General features: G+C 41.0%; 1 protein-coding gene across 3 annotated transcripts in view; it reads left to right on the forward strand.

Annotated features, from left to right (window-relative positions):
• zeb2b (zinc finger E-box binding homeobox 2b) overlaps nucleotides 1-20,622 on the forward strand; it is a 461,952-nt gene that overhangs the window by 117,898 nt on the left and 323,432 nt on the right. For all 3 annotated transcript variants that reach the window (XM_067583059.1, XM_067583061.1, XM_067583062.1), the window contains exon 5: nucleotides 7,395-7,510. The gene's annotated coding sequence lies outside the window, so the exon portion shown is untranslated. The remainder of the gene's footprint in view (nucleotides 1-7,394; nucleotides 7,511-20,622) is intronic.

Genomic DNA, 20,622 nt, shown 5'->3' on the forward strand with positions numbered 1-20,622 from the left:
TCGGTAACCTGGTTATGTTACTCCCTGTGTTCCCCTAGACATTAGAGGTCGTAACATAAGTGATAATACCTCAGTGTGAAAATAAGCAGTAAAGAAATACAGAAGTACTACTACAAAATATGTTTAAAATCTCAAAAGCAAAAGTAGACATTGTTTTTAATACATTTATATATAGTTGAGTCATTTCATTTATAAAATAAATCTTATTCTGTTTGTTGATCGTTTGTTTTGTGTGTAAAATGTACATATACAAGTGTAAAGTGGCAGAAAATGTGAAAAAAAATGTAAATACTCCAGTACTACCTGAGTAAATAGTTACTTTCCACCACTGTTTGATAGATAAATGAATAGATGGATGACTTCTTGAACATCAAAAGTAGCAAAACTGGGAAAAAAGGTGAATTTTCAGATTTTAATCAGTGAGTCTCCTTTGTTTTCTTCTAGAGGTGTTTGCTTGAGATTGATAGATATGTGTTGTGCATGGTGTTGATATAATTTAGCATAATTTATAAGTAATATCAGTAAAGGTTTTGCATGACATCATAGCGTTAAAGATGTCAGTAAACGGTGTGTTATTGCTTTGGGAGCGATGGTTTGTCGGTGATTATGTCATATTTTAATAGTGAGACAGTAGCCTTGAAGGACAGAGAGGCTTTGCTTGTGTCTGGAAGCTCGCCAGGTACATTACGTAACATTACATTACAATGATTTAACACGTTTTTTTTTTTGTCCAAAGTGACTTATGAGTGTGTTCAACCTCCACGGGAAAAAAAAAGAGTGCAATGTTATTGTATTCCTGAGCCAACCAGGAGAATGTATATCGATCGGCGATTGAGTAACTAAAGCTGGTTTAACTTAACTTTTGTTTGTGTAATTTTCCCCCCTTTTTAATATACAGTGTATAAACCATTAACTGCCTGAACTGTGAGGATCTGATTTTACTTCATAAACATTTTTAGAGTCATAGTGTAAAACCTTTCTCACCCTGCCTCCAGAAACTGATGAATGAATTATAAAAGCGTCGCTTTCATTGGCGCCTTTTACTGTCCCTCGATGATCTTAATGCTGTTTTAGAGGCTTTTTCACATTGACATGGGTAATTTGAGAGGAAACGCTCAATCAATGGAATTTCTTGGCGTGCAAATTGCCTTTTTTTTTTCTTTTAAAAGATATGATATATCAGAACAAACATATCTTTCATTGGGAGTTTCAGTTCCCAAATATTTAAACCAGTATTTGCTTTCAAACAACAAAACCGGGGGAATCTAGTTCTAATACTGAGCATCCTGCGGCTGTAACGGTGTGTTTCTCCCTCCTCGTACAAATATCTCCTCAGGCCAGAGCTTTGAACGTGTCTCTACTCAAATGTACCTTGTTAAATAATGGTTAAAAATAAATTAAGAAGAAGCGAGTTGTTTACCTAGTTGCTAAGATGCCAAACCAGACTGCAATCGTTTTCTTCCGGGATTTAGTTTTTCTGTAGGTTGATGCGTACTTTGTGTGTTTATTTACCCTGCAGGACTTTTCACGTCTCTTTGAGTCTGACAGTTACATCTGTTCAGGTATGCGTCGCCTCGAGCGGCATCAGCGAATCTGCCCGCCGACTCGCTTTGCATCCCATCGGTGTTGCTGTGAACCTTTTTTTCCATTTCTGTATCCACCGGTTCACCTCCAGACCTCGCCGGCCCCGCCCCCTCCCCCCTCCTCCTCCATCACTTCAGAGAAAACAGATGTAAACCTCATCCTGCCTGTCCGTGTCTCGGGGACACACCAAAGCTCACCGCCAACTCGGAGGTCCCTCAGCGACATCTGTCCTGATTTCGAGTGACATCAGAGTCAGTCCTCAGTCACTCTGATCCTGTCAAGGAGTCGGCTGAGATGAACCGATGGCGGATGGCCTATTTATACCCCGGTCACCTGATCTCTCACTCCCCCACAGGCCAGGAATATTAAATTGACAGCAGCATATTCTGAAATGTGTGATTGCCCTCGAGGCTGCGGATACTCAGGGTTATCAGTTTTTTTTTTATTTTACCTTGATAAACACATGGAGGACTCTTCTACGGTCCAAGCAAGTCACAGGTTTGAGTCCTTCTAGAGTCACCTGTGCTAAATACCTATGGTTTAAATGCCTTTTTGATATAATATTTTATGTTATATAATAAAAATAGTGTTATTAAAATCTAAATTAAATTGGAAAGCTGTTTATTTTGATCTGATTGACGAAAATACTCCTCATTTTTGGGGAAAACGTGTCCATCTATCCATTCAGTTCATTCACCAACAGCTCATTCAACTGTTTTCACATTACTTCCTGGTTCTTACTTCCTTCCTTCCCTCTTTTTCCTCATTGCTGGCAGAATATTCCCTCAGTCTGAAAGATACAATCATCATTCTTTCACTTAGAGCTTCAATAATAAGTCAATTAATCGATGAGTTGATCGACAGAAACTGGCGAATATTTGTTTTAGTCATTTTTAAGGAAAAACGCCAAACATATGTTGGTTCCAGCCTCTCAAATGTGAAGACTTGATGCTTTTCTGTGTCCTACATGATAATAAACTGAATATCTTTGGGTTTTCGGTTGTTGGTCGTACAAAACAAGACATTGGAAGACGTTTCCTTGGGTTCTAAGAAATTATAACGGGCATTTCTCACTATTTTTTGACATTTTATAGACAGAAACTTAATTCTGCTCTTCTTTCCTTTTAGCAGATTTCTTATCTATCCATTCATTCACTCACAAGCTCTTTGATTCGTCACCATGACTGGTTTCCTTCTATCCTTCCTTCCTTCCCTCTTTTTCCTCATTGCTGGCAGAATATTCCCTTAGTCTGAAAGACACAATCGTCATTCTTCCTTTTAGAGCTTCAATAATAAGTCAATTAATTGATGAGTCGATCGACAGAAACTGGCGAATAATCGTTTTAGTCATTTTTAAGGAAAAACGCCAAACATATGTCGGTTCCAGCTTCTCAAATGTGAAGACTTGATGCTTTTCTGTGTCCTACATGATAATGAACTGAATATCTTTGGGTTTTCGGTTGTTGGTTATACAAAACAAGACATTGGAAGATGTTTCCTTGGGTTCTAAGAAATTATAACAGGCATTTCTCACTATTTTCTGACATTTTATAGACAGAAACTTAATTCTGCTCTTCTTTCCTTTTAGCAGATTTCTTATCTTTCCATTCATTCACTCACAAGCTGTTTGATTCGTCACCATGACTGGTTTCCTTCTATCCTTCCTTCCATTCTTTGATTCACCTTCTCATCAGTGACAAGTTAATCAAATTTGTATGAGTCTTCATCCCTCCACTCTTCTCCTTCCTTTCATAATATTAGTCATCTATTTATTCATCCATCCATCTCTTTTACTGTAACCAGTGGGTGGTTTTCAGGAAGCCCTGCAGCCTTGGATCTTTCCCTCCAAACACAGGCGAGGTGTTGACCGATGTTGGACAGATTGGCCGGGCAGCGGGGGAAACTGAATTGCCGTAATCACATTTACTTGGCCCTTATCTGCGTGTTTGACATTTTGTCTCAGCGACCCGACAACCAAAGTGTAGGTCGAGCTGAACCGCGAGCTGTCAAAACTCGCCGCTCGGCCCGTGCCATGTTAAACACCCGACATCTGGGTCCACCGTAAACACTCAGCCCCTCATAATCAGCCCCACATGTGGCAGCGTTCAGGCTGCACATGCTCCCGTCCAGCGCCTGGACGTAAGGGAAACTGTCAGGTCCGTCGGAGCGTTCGTCTTGTGTGAAACGGATACAGCGTCAGGATTACAATTTGATAAATATTTGAACTTCAGCTCTCCTCTTATTATAATTAAGGCAGGTTTCAAACGGGGGCCCCCCCTGCGTTTGATCTCCACGCCATCCTGATATGGAGCTTAAGATGGGACATTTATTTAATAACAGCTGCACCGCAAACCTCCAGCAGCTGGCAGTTAAAAGAAAACCCCTCCTTCAGATACTGTTACACTCCTAGATATCATCAATCTGTGATTTCAATGCATTGCAGGAGTTATTCTGTGATGAAGTGGGTTAACTTACGTTTCAGTCGAACCCGCTTTCCCTCTATAATTGTACTTCAATTAGTTTTCCTACGTTTCCCAGAATAACTTTTGACAGCCTCCAAAGATGGGGGGGGGGGGTGGGGGTGTGACATTGTTGCTCGGATACCGCTCGCGAGCCAAGTAGTTCATGAATTTTTTGGCCACAAAATTGTTGAAGCCTCTTGTGGTCAAAGCTCAAGCTTTGTTGTGGCTGCATTCAATTCTTCTTGCTCCTGTGAGTGCAGAACCGGATCTCTTGACTCCTTTACAGCAGATTTTTTTTGTTGTATAATTGTTGAAAAGGCAGCTTTAAGATGTCCTCTGTCTTTTATTCTCGGGGACTGATACCGAAAATTGGACGTTTACTGTAAACGCATTGGCTGAAACTGAATTTATGGTTAGTTTTCCCCATTTTTATGTTTTTATTCCTGCTTGTTTTGTCCTTTTTGTACCTGCTATACGTTGTCTGTTTGTTCTTGTGCTACTGTTACATAATTTCCCCCCCTGCGGATCAATAAAGTGTTATTTTATTAAATCTTACGGGCCAGTTATTCATGAGAATAAGACAAGTTACCAAATTAGTATATAAGTATATAAGTAAATGGAGCCTGAAATGAAATAAAAGTTCAAAGTGATAGGATAAGTTCCCTGTAAAAAAAAAACCTGTTTGAAGTATTTATATGAACTTAAATAACTGTCTGATTACTTCTTTTAGAAAATGTTCTGCATATAAACTGGCAGTTTTAGCTTTTGCCCTTTTATCCCCTCGTTCTCCTCAATCAGAGCGAATGTTTTAAATATTATCGCGTCTTAAAACTCAGCAGTTTCACAGTTATATAATTTCATATTTTGTGGTTTGAACACCCTTTTTCCTCCATGTTTTTATATCTTTTCTCCCGTTGTTTTTGTAAATTAACTCTCAGTTAAATGCACTAAATTATGATTATAAAGTTTAACTATATATACCTGACTAAACCACTTGGTATGCATTCAACTTCTTGCAGCTCCTCTTGAGTCTTCCAACCCCCCTCAGGTTTGGGGCAGATGTTCTCAATACTGAGATCAATGAGGGGTTCATTTCACTGTCTTTGCTCCCTTCTGTTCGCCGTAATGCCCCGTACTACTCGCAATAATTCAAGAAAGTAACACAAATTGCGTGTACGCAGCCATGTGGCGTCCCTGACGCATGAGACTGACAGAAAGAAGGGGTAGATGGAGACGGGGCGGGGGGGGGGAAAGGAAATTTAAAGGAGGAAATGCGTAAAAATAAGTCACAGCAGGAGAGAAAGAAGCTCAGAGTAGGTATAATGAGGTGCTTTACCTCCTCAGCTTCCAAATACATTCAATAGCTTAGATTAGCTGTATCTGTTAGCCAGTTTACTGATGCAAACATAAGGGGGGGAAATGGGGTAATGCATAGATTCAACCATAATCCCAAAACCCTCAAATTGCCCTTTTAAAGAAGTGACGGCTGCCAAAATATCCTACATTTGTAAAAAATGTAAAAAAAACCTCCAGTAAGTCCTCACGAAGGTACAATACAAATATAAACACACTCCCCTGCACTCGCTCTGATACCCGACGCTTTGATTCCACTTGGCTCTCGACCAACAGCACACAGATAAGAGGCAAAAAAAAAAAAAAAGAGAGAAAGTGACACAATGAGCTTATCTAGCCCTGCCACCTGAAATTTATCTCTGTAACGTATCTCAATTTTTCTCCCGTCGTCTGCCATCTTACATCAGGTTCAGTGTCAGCTCAAGTTCCTGAACGTCGGCTGTGTGTCGAACTTAGAATGAAGCTGCACTGAGCAAGATTTTTAATGTAAAAATGCTGCAACAGAGGAAAAAAATCCCTACTAATAGGTACAACATAAGTTATTCTTTATTCAAATTAAATGTCATTGTCACATATGTTCAGGAAATAACAGGAAAAGCAGGACATAACAAATCAAAAGTGAAATCTGAACACTCAGTTTGTCTAAACAGCAGTAATTTTAACACATTAGTGAACCTGGTCTTACTGGTGTTTAGATCTTTCTTTCGCACTGCTTTTGTAAACATGAACCTGCGTTGCGGCTTGACAACAATTTGCAGTTACTTGTCGTCAACCAGCGCAGGTGACAAGTTCAGCTTTAATGTGATGATGTGAGGTGTGCAGAAGTGCAAATAGTAAAGCTTGTGTTTACAGAAGGTGAACTCAAATATAAGTCATTTCCACAGCATCAAAGGTCCAGTAAATGATGATATTTCAGTATAAAACACCCAGAACTCTGTACATGAACAGCATTTCTGTAGATGTGACGCTGTCTAAACACTGTTTTCATTGTTAAAAATGTGAGATTTTAATTATTCTGCTGGAGTATTGATGTGACGACTTCAACTGGTTCAGTTTTGTGGTTCCCATCTCTGTGTTTTTTAGATTGTTTTGTTCAAAACAGGCAGGTTTGGTGTCGTAGTGATGTCATTATGGCCACCGTTTCATTGCAAATTAATCACAATGGGCTCGTAACGTATTTCTCAGTCCAGTCATGTTTAAATGCATATTTTTCTCTATCAACCTTTCTTATTTTGTATCTTTATCTTTATTGTGTCTTTATTGACCAGAGCTCAGCATGATGACAGCTGAGTGATGTGTCTCTCAAAAGTGGTCAAAGTCAGGTTGTAGTTAAATTTTGCTCCTGGTCTGGATTAAATTGTTATAATCTATATAATAATATATATATATAGTCCACCTATCCTCTATCCTATATGATGTACAGTGAATCACTGTTATGTAACATAGTATATTACTATATTTTACTGTTTTTTAGTGATAGAAATAATATAAAATTGCAGTTTATATAATGTGAATTTATAGATTTTCAGTTGAACCAGCTTTCATACAGTGACCTACACATCTCTGTCTAACCTGTTTCCATGTTGAGATTAAATGTTGTGTATTATTCTGACCTCGTCTTGCTTCATTCTTATCTACACCCTCGTTTTCTTTGTCCTTCTGTTATTATTTAATGTCGTAACGTCCCAGATTCCACACAAGGCTCATTTAAAGTTTCATCTTATCTGATGAAAGATGTGTTACCACGCTGACATGCACCGAAGCTCTGTGCATCAGCGCTGTGTCGACCTAGGTGTGTGCATGTGAACATGTGTGTGTTGCACCCGGGGGGGTGGGGGGGGGGCTCCTCTCTCAGCCTGAACCTATACATCATCCCCCGGTGACGACACCTCCGAGCGCCGGACCGACTCGAGCCGGGGCCCTCGGGGGTCAATCTCTTAAATGAGATTTCAGCACCACTGACCCGTTCTCTGGTCCTCTCACCTTTTTTGCCAGGAGAACAGGAATGACCTTCGACCTCTGGATCTGTGAGCACCCCACCGTCCCTCCTCCAAGTAGCGACCCCTCAGCGGCAGCCGACCATGCCTAAGCCGGAGAGACAGAGCGAGGAGGTGAGGTCTTGGTCTGTGGAGGATCACAGAGGTGTGAAATGAAGAGTTCACTTCCAAAAAGAGATGTCTGTGTGTTAGGAAAAAAATAGAAACATCGCCCTGCGGTTGTCCGCGTCCGCCAACCAGTCAAGTTGCAATCAAGTTGCACTTTGAAGGAATTTAATAAAAGGTATTAAGTGTATTTTTTATCACAATATTGACATGAATGATTCCAGTGGATCATTTCCAGTGAGAAAGATGCTGTCTTCACTTAGAGAGGATGGTGCAAAGATAATCAACCTGAAGCTCAATATTAAGCACAATCAATGAGCTTGTGGAGGACCACCAGAGGAAACAGGAAGTGAAGATTGTGGAAAGCAAAATGCAAAGAAGCTACAACTTCTAAAACATGGATGCTTCACTCACATCTGTTCCTGAGTTCTGGTGTTGAATAACCAGTCAGAAAAAGTGTTTTTCGCTGAACAATATGATGTCACAGTGAAGTTGACCTTTGACCTTTCGGATATAAAAATGTCATCCCTTCATCGTTTTATCCTATTAGACATTTGCGTGACACTTTGTCATAATTAGCGTATGAATTATTGAGTTACGGCGAAAAACGTGTGTTTTGTGAAGTCACGGTGACCTTTGACCTCTCACCACCAGATTCTAATCAGCTCATCCTTGAGTTTAAGTGGAAAATTGTGCCAAATTTGAGGAAATTCCCTCAAGGAGTTCCTGAGATATTGTGTTCACGAGACAGACGGAGACGCAAACTAAGAGAAATGTTAATTCTTCATTAATATCTTTATAGTCGGATGACAAAAATATGGAAAACCAGATTCAGTACAGGACCAGGACCAGATCTTTCACCATGATTGACTCATGAATGACTGGATTGACACTACATATAACAATTGAATTCTTCAAATGGCTACAGAGAGCCTGCACTTTCCTTACAAACTCAAATAAGTCAAACAATAAAGTAAATGTTGCGTAATGTGTAGATCAATCAATTAATTTGACGGTTACAACTATAAAATGTCCAAAAAAAGTGATAATAGTTATATATTCTGAGATCCTGCAGGTCAAAATGGAACGAAATTCACTTCACTGTCATGTTTGACACAGAAAAGCTTTCAATCCTCACATTTTAAAAGCTGCAACCAACAAACGTTTGGTGTTTTTGAGCAAAAAAAACTGTTATTCGATTATCTAAATAGTTGCCAGTGCTGAACAGACAACAATCACAGCGCTCATGAGGACAAGAGCGTGTGAACAGTTCAAACACGCAGTATACAGAGCTTTGTTACTCCTTGTTTCTGTTTTGTTTTTAAAGAGGGAGTCTCTCTGCAGCTCTCTGTAAATGAAAATAACAGTAAAAACAGTGCAGTGTGTACATTTTCCCAAATGACCCCCTTTTCTTTTCTTTTTTTTTTTATAACATACTTGGAGGGTCTCTGGTGCATTAATCAGCAGGTCATATATACATTTTCTGCCCATTTCTGTCTCCACTTTCCATGACGGGAATATTTTTGGAGCTTTGACAAAAAGAATCGACTGTAATTTACGATATGGAAAAATAAAAAAGTGCATCTCTCACAGTTGTGTTACAGTGCGTTAGATATGTTAAAGCTCCAAGGCGGATAACGCGGAAGAGCATACAGTATTTCCCAGAGGCCGGCCTTAGCCTACATACTGTACTATATGCACACGAGTATAAGAGCTGCATACACGCACATGCACAGACATACAGTATAGAACAGCCTTTAATGTGCATATGTGCAGTTGTGTGTTTCTTTCCTTCTTCCTGACTTCTTGCAAGAAGTGCTGTATGTATGTCATTAATTGAGTCTCCAGCTCCCTGGAGTGGTTAGCTCTACTTGCACTGGGAGGATAGAGAGAGCGAGGGGGGGGGGAGATGCTCTTTGTGTGTGTGTGTTAGTGTGTACTCTTCACACACACACACACACGAACAAGCCCTGATCGCCTGATGATTATGCTTGATCAGTGTCAAACACAAACTACTGCAGCGGGTGCTTTGAAAAGGAATATATTGTGTACTCAGACTTTTTCAGACCCTTAGTGGTGTTTTTACAGAGCACGGTGATTTATCCAATTCACCCAGATCTGAGAAATCTAATCTTTTAGGTTATTTCTGTGGTGATACAAGCAGCACAGTCTGCATATCCATCTTAATTTCTTAAGAAACAAAAAAAAAAAAAAAAATCAAAGCACAAGGAGGTTTTTTATTCAGAGAGAAAAGATCAAATCAAATTTTGTTTGCAGAGAGGTTTAAAGCATATAATAAAACACATACAATCACAGCGCATACACCACCTGGGAAACATAAGCTGATAAGACCAGACGGGGAGTCAATACCTCGTTATAGAGCAATAAAAACTCAATCATCAGTGCAAAATTTAAAGCACTAGAATGTACACAAGAAGCCACATTAGTCAATTTGTCAATTAAGCAACAAATGAACACTTAGTTCTTTTACTTTTATGTTTAGGCGCCGTGTAAGCTCTGCTGCACGCCGGAGCTGCGCCTTTACATAAACATCTCATCGGTTTAGTTTCATGTCAGTAGGTGGAGTCGTTAAGAGAGCGGACTGGTAAATCTGGCCGGCAGAGACGGAGCTGTGGTTTGTTTTCTGCAGGTCTGAGTCACGGTAAGGTCGCCCATGAGCCCACACCACAGCGACGTCCAGGAGATGCTTATCAGGGATTCCCGAGCCAAATGGGATGTAATTCCTCCAGTTGGACTTGTGTGGATTACCTCCACAGGGAAGGTGTCCTGATCAGGTGCTGAAACACCTCAACTAGCTCCTTTTACCAGCACTCTGACCCCCCAATCCAATCCGTCCTTTTGCAGGCAGCGTCCGTGGCCTCAGATGTGTCGCTCATTCTCTGCCCGACCACTTCACACTCATTTTGCAAACCGCCCCAGTGCACAACGGAGGTCACGATCTGACGAAGGCCAAAACCTGCAGTATCAGCATTGAATAGCAGAGATATTCAATATGACGTTCATGAAGTTTGAAGGCATGTAGCAGCTTATTAAGGTAGCTGTAGTCTCACTTACCAAAGCAAAATAATTTATTTGCTCAGCTAATCAGTCTCCAAACTAATCTCTGTAGCTGCTCAAATCTGTTAAAACTCCCAAACTGCAGCTCAAACAACCCTCTCTGGAGCGCTACCATAAAACGGGGGAATTACATGAGCTTTCTTAACCGCTTTCCTAATTTTCCTCGACTCCAGTTTTGCTCTTTTTATTGCATAACTGTCACTTAGTACACTGACATGCATATTTTCAGTTGAGAGAAGAAAAAGAGACCAAATGAGGGGCTAGTTTTTTTTTTACTTGTTTTCCAGGGGCATTCAAGCCAGGCGGGGCCCAATCAGAGGAGCGTTTCTCATGGCGGGGCGGCCCTCACGGCTGAGCTGAACGCGTTAGGGGTAAATATTTGTATCTCAGCGGTAGACGAACAGCGCTGAGGTCAGTCGTCTGGAATCCCCTGGTTGTTTAGAGACCACTGTTGTTACAGTTGGGCTTTTCTGGGTAAAAAAAAAAAAAAGGAGGCATGAGAGAGACAGAGAGAGAGTGCTAGACTCCCAGAGGGAGAAAACCGAGCACTAACACTTAAACAAAAGAAGAGAGAGGACGAGAAGTGTGAAGTCTGTTGCATGCCAGAGAAACCTCTGCTGTGGTGTTTGCACAAATGACTCTATCATATACTGAGGGTGATTTCTTTTACCGCAAATCATAAAGAAAATTTAAAGAATGTGATTTAAAGGTGGAGGTTTCAGGTGGAGGTGAGTTATTTGAGTTCGTTCTCAGTAGAAAAGTCAGTAGATCTGTGTTTGTTTGTAAGGAAAGTACAGTTATGAAACCTTTCCTGGGCTCTCTGTCGGTCGAGACTTTTGTCTCCCCTTCCTGGCAGCGAGAGTAATTACAAAAACACTGTCGTACTTACGTCATAGGCTCCACCGTAGCCTACTCTGTTACTACTGTTGCGGCTGTAAAACGGTGGATAAACTGTTTTGAGCGTCACAAAACCCAACGAAATGACTCGTTTCACTATCAGAATTTGATGCATTTGGACGATTACATTATTTTATCCCCATTCAAGTTAGCAGAGAGCTAACCGGAAGTCTCTGTGTGCATGCATTCATCCGGCCAGTGCGGGAATGTCATATATGTCATGAAATACAGAGAGATTTAATTAATGAGCATTGTGTGAACTCGTTTGGCAAGAGCTTGACTGTATGAGATGTTCATTTTTCAAGGTTTAAAACCAAAAAATCTTGAAAGTCTTTATCTTTATCTTATATTTCCCATTGAGCAAAGTTCATATGATATAAACTGAGGTCTGGCAAGCATCACTTTTCGTCTATCTATCCACACTGAAATACACTAAAAACATACATATGAATAGCCAAGTATGCATATAATGTACACACGTGTGCACTCTAAGGGAGCTGCTGCCCCTTTTATCTGTCTTCACTGGAGAGTCTCACGATGGTCTGAATGCTGTTCCTACCCTGACAAGAGTAAAATTCATGAGCTACATGTCTGTATATATGTCTTACAAATGACTCCACTACACTTTTATGATCATAAGTCGAACCAACGCCGAGGCCTATGAGAGGAATCACCTCTACTGACTCTCTCCCCTCTGCTCGTAGAAAATGCAGCTGTAGCCGGCGCCGTTTGATGAAAACGAATCAGTGCGACTAGTTCTGCCTTGTAGGGATAGAGAAGTGAGCGACATTAGCGGGGGTGTCATGTTTGATTGGGGTTTATTAGCGCCGCCTGTATTGTTCCTGTTCGTCAACAGACTCCCAGGTAATGTGGTGATAATCGTTGCGGAAGCTTCCATCTGCTCATTTAGGAGGGGGAGGAGGAGGAGGAGGGGGGGGGGGGGGGTGTAGGGAGCTGCCCTCGTTTCAAATCCATTTTCCCAGGTGCTGATGGGAGGCCGCGGGGTGGAGGGGGTGGATGTTGGGAGGGAGGGAGGGAGTGTGGGGGGGTGGGGGGGTGCAGTGTAGAGCCCTCTGTTTCATTTACCCAGGAGTGTCGGAGCTCTCAGCAACCAGGTTGTCTCTGCTTGTACCGGCTAATGGTTCAAACCCAGCTGGCTTCAATTGGGAGCTGGGCTCTTGAGTAATACATTTTGCACTTTGGCTCGCTACCAAGTGTACGGCATTTCGGTGCTGCACGCTACAGTGAGTTTATTGCTCAGGTGTTTGGAGCGGACGCCATAAAATCCATAAACAACCCGGGTCGTTGTGGCTCCAGGATTTCATTCGAGGCGGCGGGGTCAAGGTGCAGCGTATGGAGGAGTGGGTCTGAAGCCAGCCGGCGGTGAAGGGCCGTCTCTGGCCTGACTGTTTGTGAGAGGCAATTCTCCACGCTTGTAATTACACGTCTTTAATTGATAACGCGGAAAAACTGCATTGATTTGGTGTCAGACGAAGGAGCGCGGGCGCCACCGGCCTCTAATTACTTCTCAGTTCTGCAATGTCAGGTTCGGTTTCTGCCGTCGCATCCGCTGCGAGGATGCAGCTTGATGTGATCGCACCTGAGCGGTTTGCTGCATTTAAGTGACTGGGAAAAGGAAAATCAGTAACATGCGGTTGCGTGTTGGAGATTTAAAGGATTTTACAGGGTGATCTAGTGAGTAGGAGCCAAAGTAAGGCTTCTCATTGTTTGCTATTGTTATTCTGACCGTTGACCTCTCTGTTGGAGGAGGGGAAGAGGAACGGAGGTTTCCTTACCAAGATCAATACAACATAACGTTATAATTATTTAAGAAAATTAGGGCAGAGAGCTAGATGCTTACATAAGAAATGCCTCATATTCATCTGGATACAGAAAATGTCAATTTGCATTAGAGTTTGGCCTCTATAACCCATTTGGTTTTAAACAGATGCTGGGGTTTCACTCGTGCTACTGAAAGAGGTTTCAGCCTTTGGAAATAAGTAGTTTTAAGCAGTAAAATGTATTTAAGGAACATAGATGCTGTCTTGACATTTTGTAGTTGAGTGAAAAATGATTAGTTGTGAGGAAACAACGGAGCCTTCGGAGCCAGTTTGAACCCTTTTCATACTTTTTCAGTGTGGTGTCGGAGAGTTCTGACAGAGGGATTTAAGAAGAAATAGAGCAAACAAACAGATGAAGAGGAAGTGGACCAGGACTTCATGGACTCTTGATCCCCCCCCCCCCCCTCTCTTCCCACATGCTTGTCAGCCTTTTAGTCAAGCTATCACTGTGAATTTCCTCTTGGGCTAAGTCAAGGCAAGAGGAACTGAAGGCTTGTTACCTGATTCTGCATAATGCCGCTAATTTCTAGAAGTGTATGGGAGAGCTATCGCTGAGGTGATGACAGAGCTGGACCAACTGGCTTCACTGGGGACTTCATGGGCTGCAAAAGGATTTTAAGTTTTGGGGGGGGGGGGCAGTTTTAAAGCTTCTAATATCCTGGGAAAGTCAGCTGAGATCTTTGCTGTTTTTCTGCTTCACATTTATGAAGTTAAACCGAGTATCTCATGTGACGCTTTGTACTTTTCTCACCTTTCAACTATTGTTGCCACAAATACTTTCTGTTTGCTTTGAACTGATTGGAAGAGAACCAGTGACCTTCTGGTGATTCTTCCACCCAGTATTGCACTGTATTTACATATCGACCACATTAGCCTCAGTTTTTGACAAAATAATAAGAAAGCAGGAAAAAAAAACGTCCTGATTTATCAATTAATTATAGTTTAAAAGTCAAAAAACTCAGCTTATCGGTTTCATCGGGACTGTGTAAGCAAAGCAAACTACTCAACTTATGATTCTTATATTGATAAACTCTAATTGGTGCATGGAAAATCCTACTACTGCGACAACGCTGTGCCCACTTCGAACCAGTGAGAAAAGCACAAACACACAATTACATAAACGTCTCATGAGAAATAACCGGTGTTGTTGTGATTTTAGTGCCGTCACATAAGACTCTGCTGCTTTTTAAACATTTGAATGATGATTGAAAACAAACTTAAAGGCTTTTTAGGCTTTTTAAACTCACTCAAGTTGCCCTTATGAAAAAAACACATCACACAGTTATCACATAATTGACGTGTGATGCATTCAGGGGCACATGGTTTTGGGACATTTCACATGCGATGCATTCAGGGGCACATGTGGTTTTCGGATGTTTCACATGTGATGCATTCAGGGGCACATGGTTTTCGGACATTTCACATGTGAAACTTCAGGGGCACATGTGATGCATTCAGGGACATATGTGGTTTTGGGACATTTCACATGTGATGCATTCAGGGACACATGTGGTTTTCTGACATTTCACATGTGAAACTTCAGGGGCACATGTGATGCATTCAAGGGCACATGTGACTTTATCTTTTTCACATGTAAAGTTAACAATCACATGTAAAGCTGAGAACATGTTGTCTTTGTTCACGTATGAAATTTTAAGATACACATGTGAAATCACAACATCACATGTGAAATGTCTCAGTTCACATGTGATTTTTTCGTAAGGGTGGTCAATTTCACACCTGAGCGATACAGTACGTCATTACATCCATTTTGTTGTTTGTATATGTATCAAAAATCACCTTAAATGTGCCGCCGAGAAGCTTCAGTATCTAAGCTTTTGTTTGTGTGTGTTTCTTTTCTTGCGAGGTGTCTCGTTCATTCGTACACGTGTGAATGAATTAACGCCGTCGTGCACACGTGCGCGTATCTCTGTGGTTTTTTTTCTATCTGCGAGTGTCTCCGCGTTTGCGTGAGCATTGCTAATAAAGAGATCCTGTCTTTTTGCTTGACACAAACAACGACGCTTAAAGGCGATTTAATGTGATTTTAATTAGATTTTAATTGCATTACCTGATCTTAACGAACCTCGAGAGGGAAGCAGGATGATGCTGTAATTTTCGGTGTTGTTTTATTTTCCTGCAAACAGTAATCTCCATTAAGATGATTATTAACAGAATTTAGGAGATGTTAAAAGAGAGCTTTGAAGAACTCGGCTCTGTCTGTCCTTTGCAGAGAGTTTTTTTTTTTTTTTTTTTTTGTTCATGCGAGAGCAGGAAAATGAATTAGTGTGTGTGGTTTTAAATGAAAGAGACAGACATATAATAGTGTGTGTGTGTGAAAATTTGAAAGAGTGTGTATCAGCTTGTGTGTGTGTGTAAGAGAGAAAAAAAAGATAGATGAGTGGAGGATAGAGAGGATGAAGAGTGTGTGCACAAGATAATGTGCATGTAGAAGTGAGTGTGTGTGAGAGAGAGAGAGTATTTTTTTGAAGCAAATCAGTGTTTAAATGCGTCAGAGTGTGTGTGTGTGTGTGTGTGTGTGTGTGTGTGTGTGTGTGTGAGGGGGAAGATGTAGAGGGGAAAAAGTGTGTGAGACAACTTGTATTTTTCAGCAAGAATGAGCAAGTGTTTTTCTTAGTATGTGTGTGTGTGTGTTTATGTGTGTGTGTGTGTGTGTGTGATCTCTCAGCCTGTAGATGGAGCTACACTCTACACTTCTCTCTCTCTCTCTCTCTCTCTCTCTCTCTTTCTCTCACTCTCTCTCTCATATCCTCCATCTGCACACAATGAATGCATTGTTCTCCCACCCCCCCCACCACCACCATCATCACCACCACCACCACCACCACCACCCCTTCACACACACACACACACACACACACACACACACACACAAACACACTTCTCTCTCTCTCTCTCCTCCAGCAGATTTGGTATTTATGTTAATGTACACCTCTGTGGATCTCTTGCCTCCCAGTGGTTAGATACTCTGTTGATATGTGGCTTCGCTCTGTGTGTGTGTGTGTGTGTGTGTGTGTGTGTGTGTGTGTGTGTGTGTGAGCTCACAAGAAAAACAACAGTATAAGTTTAAAATTCAGGCCGCCAAAAACACAACCTATAGTTACTTTCACGCCATCTAGTGGCCGTTGTAATTATGACGCAGCTCAGATGACGTCAATGTTAGATGATTAGGCAAGTAGGTCTATCTGCGGACTCCCAGTATCCGCCCACTGGGTTTGCAGTGAGATGGTTAAGGGGTTGCTACATGTTCGCTTCCCATTTCCAACCGCGAGTGTCACGTTTTCCGACCGCGAGTCTAGAGAGTCGAGTCGGTGTTTACTGTTTCCTTAATGACGAAGGTTTGTGTAACTTTTAAGGAAGTGTAAACCGCGTTTCAAGTGATCATAATTTTAATCCAAACCATGATCTTTCCTTAAGTCTAACCGAGTGGTTTTTGTGCTCTAAAGCTAACGAGACCTTAACCACAGCGTTGTCACACCATAAAACCGTAATTATTTTTTAACAGCGATTTGTAGCGGTTTCGGGAAAGCGGCGTATTACGCTGCTACTGGTCATGCTGGAGTGCATTACTGCAGTTGTTAGATGCAACTAAAGGTCGTTTTTAGACCTATACTGTCGTTTAATTATGAGGATGTGTTGGAGCCGATGAGGGAAGCCGGAGTGGATGAGGAGGTTTTCCAGAAAACAGAGAGAGTAGGAAATTTAAAAAAAAAATCCTGGCAGCAGAGGGACATCTGAACAGTCCATAAAACGTTCTAACAGTTTTCGTTGTCGTGTTTCTCAGGCAGACGAGGATTGGAAGAAATAAACCGAACAAGGCGGCAGAAGAGTTATGAAGTGCTTGATGAAGTGAGACTGCACACTCAGCATGACCGGAGACCCGACATATCTGTGAAAGTACAGAATCAAAATGTTTGACCTGAAGCGAGTCAGGCCTCTTTGTTCCTGTTAAATGTAGCTAAAGTCTCTGTTCAGAGGTTTTTTAGAGGTTTCGCAGGACCCTTTTGAGTTTCAAACAGCTGAGACCCCGACCCTCGTACTCATGCAGGTGGTCATACAGTCATTATAAGTTGATGCTTTTCAGTCCTGCTCTTCTGATACAGTCAACACTATTTACTGCTGCAGCCTCATGATTAAACTTTAGGTTTTCATGTCTATAAAGAGGCTCCCTGTTGCTGCTCTGAGTCTTGTCTTGTCACACTCTTGAGAATGAAGTTCCTTGATGCTATGCTAGCAAAACTATTGACTAAATCACTGAGATTTTGTTGAAAATATTTGTCCCCAATCCAAGGTGCACAGTAATGTTACATGCAACGATTGTGATTGAAAACCTGTTACTTAAGTGACAAAGCGTTGCACACTCAGCGTTTGTTAACGGCTGTAGTCAAACAAGCAAAATCAGCAAAGTCTAATAAAAGTAAAGTGGTTTAGATTGTGAACAGGTCTCACAATCAATCTTCAATCAACAATCTTGTAGAGGTGCAACGATTAGTCGATTAATCGATTACTCCATTGACAGAAAGTTAATTGGCAACTATTTTGGTAATCAAATAATCATTTCAAGTCATTTTTTAATCAAAAATGCCAAATATTTGCTGGTTTCAGCTCCTTATATGTGATGATTTATTGTCTTTTTCTGTCATTCATGATCATAATCTGATTATCTTTGGGTTAGTCAAACACAAAAAGACACATGAAGACGTCTCCTTTGACTCTCGGACATCATAACAGGCATTTTTCACTATTTTATCTTACAATTTATAGACATAATGATTAATCAAATAATTGAGAAAAATAGCAGCTATAAGGGATTCATTGCTTTCTGATCAACTAACTAACAAGCACAGAATTTATGTCATTTTGAAAGGTTTTGAGAAACTTGAAGGATGGAGAAGTTTCTCAACTTACCTTTCAGAACATTAAAAAAACAACAAAACTGGAGTTTCAACGCATCTGACAGTATGAGATGATGTTATGACTCAGTTGTCTTCAAGGAAACTCCCTTTTTTCTCTTATTAATCTGTAATTTATCGTAATTAACAGCTCACACTAAAAGAGAAATGTATTTTTTGCCTTCTCTCAACCCTGATAGTCCACATCTTCCACATATATGATACTACATGTGATATCATAATATTGTATGATATTATCATGGCTCAGAGTATTAAAAAAAAAAAAAAAGCAGTGTGCATTACAGCGGTGGTAATTCTCGCCACTCAAACGGTGTGTGAAATAGAGCTACAGTCAGGTCATTGTTGATCCCCACCTCTAATAGAATAATCAATCTTGCTTTTGGCAAGTCTGTGGGATTAATTATTAAGGGGCTAAACATTTACCAGCTAAGCACAGCGCCGCCGCCACCGCCGCCGCCGCCCCGCCTGTCTCACCTGCCTCACAGAGACCTGCTTTTTCACATCCTTCTCTCCTTGTTTACCGCGTCCTCCGAAAGACGCCGCTCATCAACCCGGCGTGAATTGATTATCTAACGTGCTTATCTTATGACAATAACCACCAACCCTTCCATCCCCTCTGTACCTCATCCACCTTTAAAACAATAGTATCTTTCCAGTTTGTCAGTCACAGATTTATTTCATGTAGAACACTCACAGAAGGAGGATTAACGGTATCTACTTATACGCTTGTGATAAACTCTTATCTCCTGCCTTCCCCAGAGCACTCTGTGGGTGCACATTGACCTGTTTTCTTCTGCTTCTTCTTCCTTATTTCTCCTTTCCCTTTTTTTTGGTGTTGGCTCTGTACCTCAGTGATTTAATCATTTAACCATGTATAATCTGGGCCTTCTCCCAATTTGTTAAATCCTCTTGGAGCAGGTTTTTTTTTTTTTTTTTTTTTCAAGACCTGCAGGAAGTTTACATGGGTGAAAAGGTGAGAGCGAGGCGAAGCGGTAATGGATGGATTTCATAGAGAAATTAGTTTGAAAGGACAAACACACTGAGAATGAACTGCGTTGTAATTAGGCATTGGTTTATAAATGTGTCAGCGTGGAGAGTTTTTACAATTTAGCAGGTACAGTACATCACAATACAGAGCGAGGCAAGAGGTTGAGGAAGGGGGGGGGGGACATAAACATAGCATGTATGTGTGTTTATACATGTCTGCATGTGTGTGTGTGTGTGTGTGTTCATGGTTTACATCCAGCAGGTAAACTTTAGGCAGCTGCATCATCCTGTACGCTCAGCAGAGATTTACCCAGCATAAACGCATCACTTCCTCCTCATTTAGCGTGATGTAAACCGACCATATACCCACCAGGACACCAACCCTCATCCTGTAAATGCAGGAAACGTGACGTTACCTTTGGCCCCGGCGCTCTCTGGGTGGCACTGCCATGACGTGGCCCGGGGATTAAGCCTGATGACAGTTTGTATCCATTAGGGTTATGGGTTGGCCGTAATGTAAAGATTTCACATCCTCTTGTGGGCTCTTAAAAGGGCATTTTTTTTCCTGCTGTCACAGCTTCACCTGGGTAAAATATTTTGAAGTCTTTCTAAATATTCAGAGCGTTTGCTTATGCCTGTTTAGAGTGGGTGGTTCTGCAGTTACAGGAGAATACTGCTGTCATGCAGAGTTACAGCCCATTTACTTCTGTTTATGTCTCATTTACATTTCCTGCAGTCTTTTTTTGCAATGCTTGCTGTATGTAATTAGATTTTTTAACATATACATTTTTTTTTTCTCTCTCTCTCTTTTCTCTTTTTGTAAGCTAAAAAAAATCATAACCTAAGCAATGACAGGGAATGCAGCAAAGCTTGTCAAGCAAGGTGAAAGACTTTGGTGTAAACAGCTGCCACAAAATATATATATCACCAGTTCTGTCGTTTATCCCACAACAAACCTTATACCTAAAAAAAGAAAAACACAAAATATCACTTGTCAGCTCATGTGGATGTTCCAAAAATGATAAATATCAGCATTTTCTGATCTGGGTTTAAGGTCTGGCTAAGTTTAGATAATAAAACACTTGCCCTTAACCTCAACTCCCTTACTTTTTACTACCTTGTAACAATGATTTCCAACCTTTTTTGGCTTATGACACTTAAAACGAAGCAACATCTACCAGTTACAGGTTGCATACGTCAGCAAGTTGACAGCAGTTAGGCCGGAAAGTGACTGACCTGACAAATGTATCCAGTATTAGACAAAAAAATCAAAGGTTAGAGAAGAAAAAAAGTCAGATAAGCCTAATTTGTGTGGCTTTTTATTGATAGTTCTTGTCTTATTAAATACTGTACAACCTCAAAGACTTCTTTTGGGGGCCCAGTC

This window comes from Thunnus thynnus, chromosome 24, assembly GCF_963924715.1.
Source record: "Thunnus thynnus chromosome 24, fThuThy2.1, whole genome shotgun sequence".
Lineage (NCBI taxonomy): Eukaryota > Metazoa > Chordata > Actinopteri > Scombriformes > Scombridae > Thunnus > Thunnus thynnus.